This window comes from Myotis daubentonii, chromosome 20 (assembly GCF_963259705.1).
Source record: "Myotis daubentonii chromosome 20, mMyoDau2.1, whole genome shotgun sequence".
NCBI classification, from domain to species: Eukaryota; Metazoa; Chordata; class Mammalia; order Chiroptera; family Vespertilionidae; genus Myotis; species Myotis daubentonii.
This window is the reverse complement of record NC_081859.1, coordinates 13,112,246-13,118,857: the sequence shown is the minus strand read 5'-3', so window position 1 is coordinate 13,118,857 and position 6,612 is coordinate 13,112,246. Positions and strand designations below refer to the sequence as shown.

The 6,612-nt window shown below is 43.6% G+C and overlaps 1 long non-coding RNA gene across 1 annotated transcript; it reads left to right on the top strand.

Moving 5' to 3' along the window:
• The first annotated feature begins 1,705 nt into the window (after positions 1-1,705).
• Positions 1,706-2,374, top strand: LOC132222599 (uncharacterized). Its single transcript, XR_009450268.1, has 2 exons — positions 1,706-1,861; positions 2,032-2,374. It is a non-coding gene; the product is annotated as an uncharacterized LOC132222599 (long non-coding RNA).
• Positions 2,375-6,612: the final 4,238 nt, after the last annotated feature.

Here is a 6,612-nt window from a genome sequence, read left to right as displayed (position 1 = left end):
TGAAAATCAAGAAGAATCTGTTAATCTCTCCCTGGGTCTTTATTTGCAGTGTGTGGGGGCTCCTGTGGACATGTATCTGTGTCTGTGTGTACATGCATGTGTTCCACAAGTGGGGCAGGCCGGGAGCCCTGGCCTCTTCAGGCTGCCCTTTAATACAGTCGTGTTCTCTGAGACAGGGTCTGGGGACTCGGGGAGGTCTATGGAGGTCCACATGGAAACACTATGTCTTTGGATCACATTCGTTCCTGTGACATGTGAGAGCAGTAAGTATCTGGAATGATCTTTCTATTCTATTTAAATCTATTGCCTTTTTTTTTCCATTCCTAGGAGGCACCCAAGGATTTGGGTTAGGAAATAATATTTGAGTTGTACTAAGTCACATGTAAATCACACAGAAAGGAAACGGCTGTGTTTCAGGCCAAAATCTTTTAAAAGGTATTTGTCCTAGATTCCCAGATCTAAGACAGAAAATGAGATGATGTTCTGACCCGGCAAAGTGGTGGATGGGGATTCCCTCCCCCACCCCGAACCCCGCCCCTCAGTCAGTACCAGGCTCCAGACTGGCTCTACCTGATGACCTGTGTCCTTACTCCCCCCCAGGTTGCCCCCGGGTTTCAGATGCCTGTCGACAAGCTCAGATGACAGCATGGCGGTGGTGATGGGCAGAGGCAGCATGCATTTTAGCCGGAGCCTCCTGGAGCCGCCCCTGCTGGCGGCCAAGGCCTGCAGTGACTCTGAGGGCGGACTGTCTGCCAGGTGAGGGCAAACCCACAGAAAACAGAGGCACGTGGGTGTCGGTTACACCTTTCAGCTCGCTTCTCTGTCGGCCGTGCACCCTCTTTTCTGCCTTCCTTTCCTGCTCTTTCGATGTGCAATTCCAAGTCCCTCTCAAAACAACAGAGATTTCACAAGCAGTATCGAAAGCGACATTAATTCGCTAAAACCCAGAAGAAGAGGAATGACAATGCATTTGCACTACACAGCACTGTGTGGCATAGAGCGGGTGATTAATGCCACCCCGGAGTCTTGGCCAGCGCCATTCTTTGCCATATTCTACTTTTCCCATAAACATCTCATCTCATCCAACTTCGCATAACTCCTGATACTTTCTAGAACCATGAAAGTCAACACTCCACCTTCAGCGTAGATCTCCCTTTCCGAAGCCCAATCTCTCTTCAGCTCACTTCCCCTGACAACAACATCAATTGCTATTTTATGCAGAGACCAGGCAGACTTCTTCACGACTTCGCTTCTTGGTAACTTCCAAGCGCACGGGTTGACAGCCTCCTCAATTAGCAGAGTCATTTCCATATCCTGGACATATACATTGATCAGAAAAGATGACAATTTATTTTTAGGCAGACGCGGGCTGCGTGTCTTAAATACATTTCCCGTTTGGCAAAAATGGTGTTGTCGCTAATGTATGCACAATATTTCCAAAAACATTGGTACTTTCCCATAAATATCTTCCATCTTTTTTTTCCCAGCGAGTAATAAAAAAGGTTGAGGTGGGATGTGTTTTATCCCACCACATTATATCATTCCTATTTTTCCTCTTTGTTGGATGGCAATCAGGGGCCCGGGTGCCAAGCTTTGGAAGCAATAGCATCTGGCTCCTTGGCAGGGCCTGCGGCAGGCTGGTTGTCAGCCTCGGAGCTGTGTCTGGGTCTGTTGCATGGTTTGGCTACAGATGGACTCTCTGGGTTGCCTCGTGCTTCTGGAAGCCAGTCCTGGCTTTCCTTTGCTTCTGAGGACTTGACTCATTTTTATTCATTTGTGAAGAAGGGCCCATCCAAATGCTTTATGAAACCCACACTGGAGAACATTTATGGAGCGGGTTTTTGCCTTTGAAAAGGCCGAGGTCAGTGTATGTGTGAGCAGGAGACGTGGCATGGGGAAGATGGCTCTACACGTGTCCATGTGTCTTTCTGCAGACTCCTATTCTAAGGATGAGGCTGTAGAGACAGAAATAGGGGCGAGCTCAGACTTCCTCGCATCAGTAAAACCTCCCATATCTTTTGTCTTTTCCAGGAGTCAGAGCTGGAGGAGATGAACACATGTGATGAGGGTCCTCTCACCTTCCCTCCGGTTCCATACTGTTGCCTACACAAGCACGGGATTGTACCCCGGCTAGAAGGAAGGGTGAGCGTTATGCCTGAGCCTAGTCTGAATGAAGCACAGCTGGCAAAGCCAGATCGCCTGCATTAGGGCTCCCTGAGCTCTGGCCTCCAGGGAAAGGCCATTCAATCTTCTTTGCTCTGTGAAGCCTTGTCACGGCTGATTTTTTAAATCACTTGGAGCCACTAAAACACTCTATGTTCTGCACACACGTGCACACCCTATCTCAATGAAATATAATTTACTTGAAGGATTCGTAGAAGAATTTCGTGTTATTTCTTGAGTGCATTTACTCCCTCATGGATCCATTCGTTAAGAGCTATTTATTGAACACCTATTATTTGCTAAACAGAAAAAAAGTATTGTACTGGGGGAAGGAGGGACATTAAACTATTATCAAATCAAGTAACAGGATCAGTTGGCCATGCAACCTCTTTTCTGCTCTTTACATGTGACATTCCTAGTCCCTCTCAAAACAACAGAGATTCCTAACAGGATCTAAGTGATCCTGTTAATTGATTTGATAATTGTGCTATGCGGAAAATAGAGCACTCCTTGGCTGATGAGTGCCTGTGGGGTAAGAGACCTACTTCAGATGGACTGGGGAGGATCGTGCAAGGAAGTGACATTAGATCCAAGACCCAGATGACAATGAAAGGAGCCAGGGATCTGGGAGAACAGTGATTCTGGAAGGGGAAACAACCCAGGCAAGGGCCCTGTGGTGGGAATGACGTTGGCACAGCTGAGGAACAGAGAGGCAGTAGATGTTATAGTAGAGAGCAAGGAGAGGAGAGGTGAGAGAGCTATTAGGCAGGTAAGCAGGGGCTAGAACACACAGGAGGTACGGCATCCCTGGGTCACGGCGAAATTATTGGGGTTTATTCTAAGAGCAAGGGGAAGCCATTGGTGGTCTTAACATGGGCTAACTCGTATGTTGTTAACGTGTTACTCTGGCTACTCTGTAGAAGAGTAAGAGTAGAAAGGGTGAACGAGTTAGAACAGGGGTGGGCAAACTTTTTGACTCGAGGTCCACAATGGGTTCTTAAACTGGACCGGAGGGCCGGAACAAAAGCATGGATGGAGTGTTTGTGTGAACTAATATAAATCCAAAGTAAACATCATGACATAAAAGGGCACGGTCTTTTTTGTTTTAGTTTTATTCATTTCAAACGGGCCGGATCCCGCCCGCGGGCCGTAGTTTGCCCACGGCTGAGTTAGAAGGTTGTTGCCATAGCAGTGGTCGGCAAACTCATTAGTCAACAGAGCCAAATATCAACAGTACAACTGATTGAAATTTCTTTTGAGAGCCAAATTTTTTAAACTTCAACTATATAGGTAGGTACATTGTTATTAACTTAATTAGGGTACTCCTAAGGCTTAGGAAGAGCCACACTCAAGGGGCCAAAGAGCCATATGTGGCTTGCGAGCCGCAGTTTGCTGGCCACGGCTAGTGGATGCAATTCTGTTTCAGATAACGATGCTAGTAATACCTATATTTATTGAATGATTACTGTGTGTTAGGGACTGGACCTGTTTTATCTTGGATGATCCTCATTAAAAAAAAAAAATCCTGACTTATGGATTCACTTAATAAGTGAAAGTAAACTCCACAGGGTTTCAACCTTTCTATGCCTAGTTCAGGCAGGCTTGTTGCCTCCCCCTGCTATGAAACAGATCCAGACTAGAACACCATTTGTTTATTTTTTCCTGTATGCCCTCAAGTAAGGAAGACATGAAGTTAAAAAAGGATACATGCATATATTAAAGCCTCACATACTGATAAAATAAACAAGTTTCTTTCCTAAACACTATTTGGGATTATAAAAAATATGGCAGATTGCTCTCAAAAGACGCACAAAGAACTCAGACGGTGACCTCAGTTCGTCAAAACTTAGGATCCCTTTTTGTGCAATTGAAGAATAATGGGTGCAATTCTGTCTCTAATACAGAAAAGCTGGGTTTTCTTAGAAGACCTCACACAGCTTTTCCTTCACCCCTGTTTTCCAACGGCTCCTTGAGAGCCTCTTGGTGTATACCCAGGGGCCTTAGGAGAGGAGAAATTTTCAGATGATATATTTCATGTCTTTTAGTCACCAAAGTTATCTATTTACTTGAGCTAAAGGCTTCTGGAGATACTGAGAAAATTAAGTTCTAACATGCCCAGAAGTAGACATGGGCTCGGCCAGCAAATATGGTATTTATTGTGGTCTGTTGTGCATGTAACAAAACCCACAAAAGTCTATAAGATGGCATCACTCCCACAGAGGCAGGACCAACTAATGGCAGGAAATGTGCAATGTAGCATTAGGTGTGTCGGTCCAGTTCTCTGCCAGATTTTCATATCTGGGGTAACCTTGGTCAAAGAACACTGTTACTTTAAAAAAAATTATTTTATTGCTATCAGCGAGGAAGGGAGAGGGAGAGAGAGATAGAAACAGCCATGATGAGAGAAATTCATTGATTGGCTGCCTCCTACTGGGGATGGAGTCTGCAACCTGAGCATGTGCTTTTGACCAGAATTGAACCCGGGACCCTTGAGTCCATAGGCCAATGCTCTATCCACTGAGCCAAACTGGTTTGGGCAAAGAACACTGTTAATTAATATCACTGATTCTTATTTTTCTTTTTAAAAGCATTACAAATGTCAGTTGCCCATTACTTTCACATTAGTTCTCACTTCTGGTATTTTGTCACTTTCTACTAGTATAAATAGCAGAAGTTTGTTCTCATAAACTTGCATTAAACTCCCTCAATTAGTCTCAGCAAGTCTAATCTAATTACTGTAAATGAAAGTTTTTATCTCTTTTGAGCAAGCAGAATCTACAAGATGATGTGTTTATTTGGACTCAAGTGATCAAATCTTTTGAATCAAATAATCAGAGATTTAAAAAAATCAAATATTTGACTGAATTGACCGCTCATTTGCCTGAATGCATCAATTATTTTAATTAAGAAAACAGAACCAATTATGTATACATATTCAGCCATAGCATTGAAATCACTTTCATTTGAAGCCCATTTTTTTTAAAAAAAACTAATACCTTTGGATAGAATATTTTCTTTTTTTTTTTTTTAAATATATTTTATTGATTTTTTACAGAGAGGAAGGGAGAGAGATAGAGAGTTAGAAACATCGATGAGAGAGAAACATCGATCAGCTGCCTCCTGCACATCTCCTACTGGGGATATGCCCGCAACCCAGGTACATGCCCTTGACCGGAATCGAACCTGGGACCTTTCAGTCCACAGGCTGACGCTCTATCCACTGAGCCAAACCGGTTTCGGCGTAGAATATTTTCCTTTATTCTAAAACTTTGTATACTTGGTCTAGGAGTGAACACTTCCTCAAAATCCTGCCACTTGGTTTATGTAGTTGGAAATGTTATGTCAGTTTAAAATATAATGAAATCTTCACTGCAGCTTATTATTGAAAAATAGCTAGTTTCATGGCCTCATCAAGGCATCAGAATCCAAGCACATTGGCCGTAAGATTCCTCATTTCAGCATGAGCAGTGACTTATTACTACTTTAATAAAAACATTACAAAACCAGAAGAGGAATGATCTCGAAGACTGAAGTGTCCTCTTGACTAATTGAGCCCAAGACTTCTCTAGAACATTGAGCTTTTCTGGCCTCAAACCTAATAGCTTGTGGCTTTCTTCTTGTCAATAATGGGATTCTTTGAAAACATGATATGTGAGTCAAGGTGATTAGGATCAGGAGAGAAATCTGGATAGAGAGGTGGCTGTCAGGGCCTTAGCATTCCACAGTGTTGCCCTTCAGCACAGGCAGCCTTTGGTTGAGTGAGCTTGTTGTGCGATATCAGGCCCACATGATAGGCTGTGGGCAGCCTGTGGTGCAGTTACAATTATAAATCTTTTAGAATCATTTGCTCTCCTGGGTTTATCATCTCTACTGTGGTGCAGGCATTGATGCTGCTGGTCCCTAATCCTAGGACTCACCTAACATAAGCAAGGCAGTATCCGAAGAATGTTGTGGAGGTTTGAGGCCGGAGGCAAACAACCCTGATAAGACTGGAGCAAAAGGTTGGACTGTGTCTTAGCAAACATTAAGAAACCTGTTTAAGTTTCCTCTCCTCTTTCTTCACCTGAAAGTTCCCATCGACTTCCTTTCATTGACACCTGCTGGTGTTGAGGCCCTGCTTGCCTCAACGCTCTTGCATGGGGAAGCTATCCTTACATATCACAAGCCCTGGAGGTGCAATGGGTGTCACTTCCTCTTTCCTTCTTCAAAACCTTCCTTTGCGGAGGCAAGAACATACAATGGAGCCAAGATAGTCTCTTCAATAAATGGTGTTGGGAAAATTGGACAGATATATGCAAGAAAATGAAACTAGACCGCCAACTTACACCATACACAAAAATAAACTCAAAATGGATAAAGGACTTAAATGTACGACAGGATACCATAAAAATTCTAGAAGAATCCAAAGGAAAGAAAATTTCAGACATATGCCGAAGCAATTTCTTCACT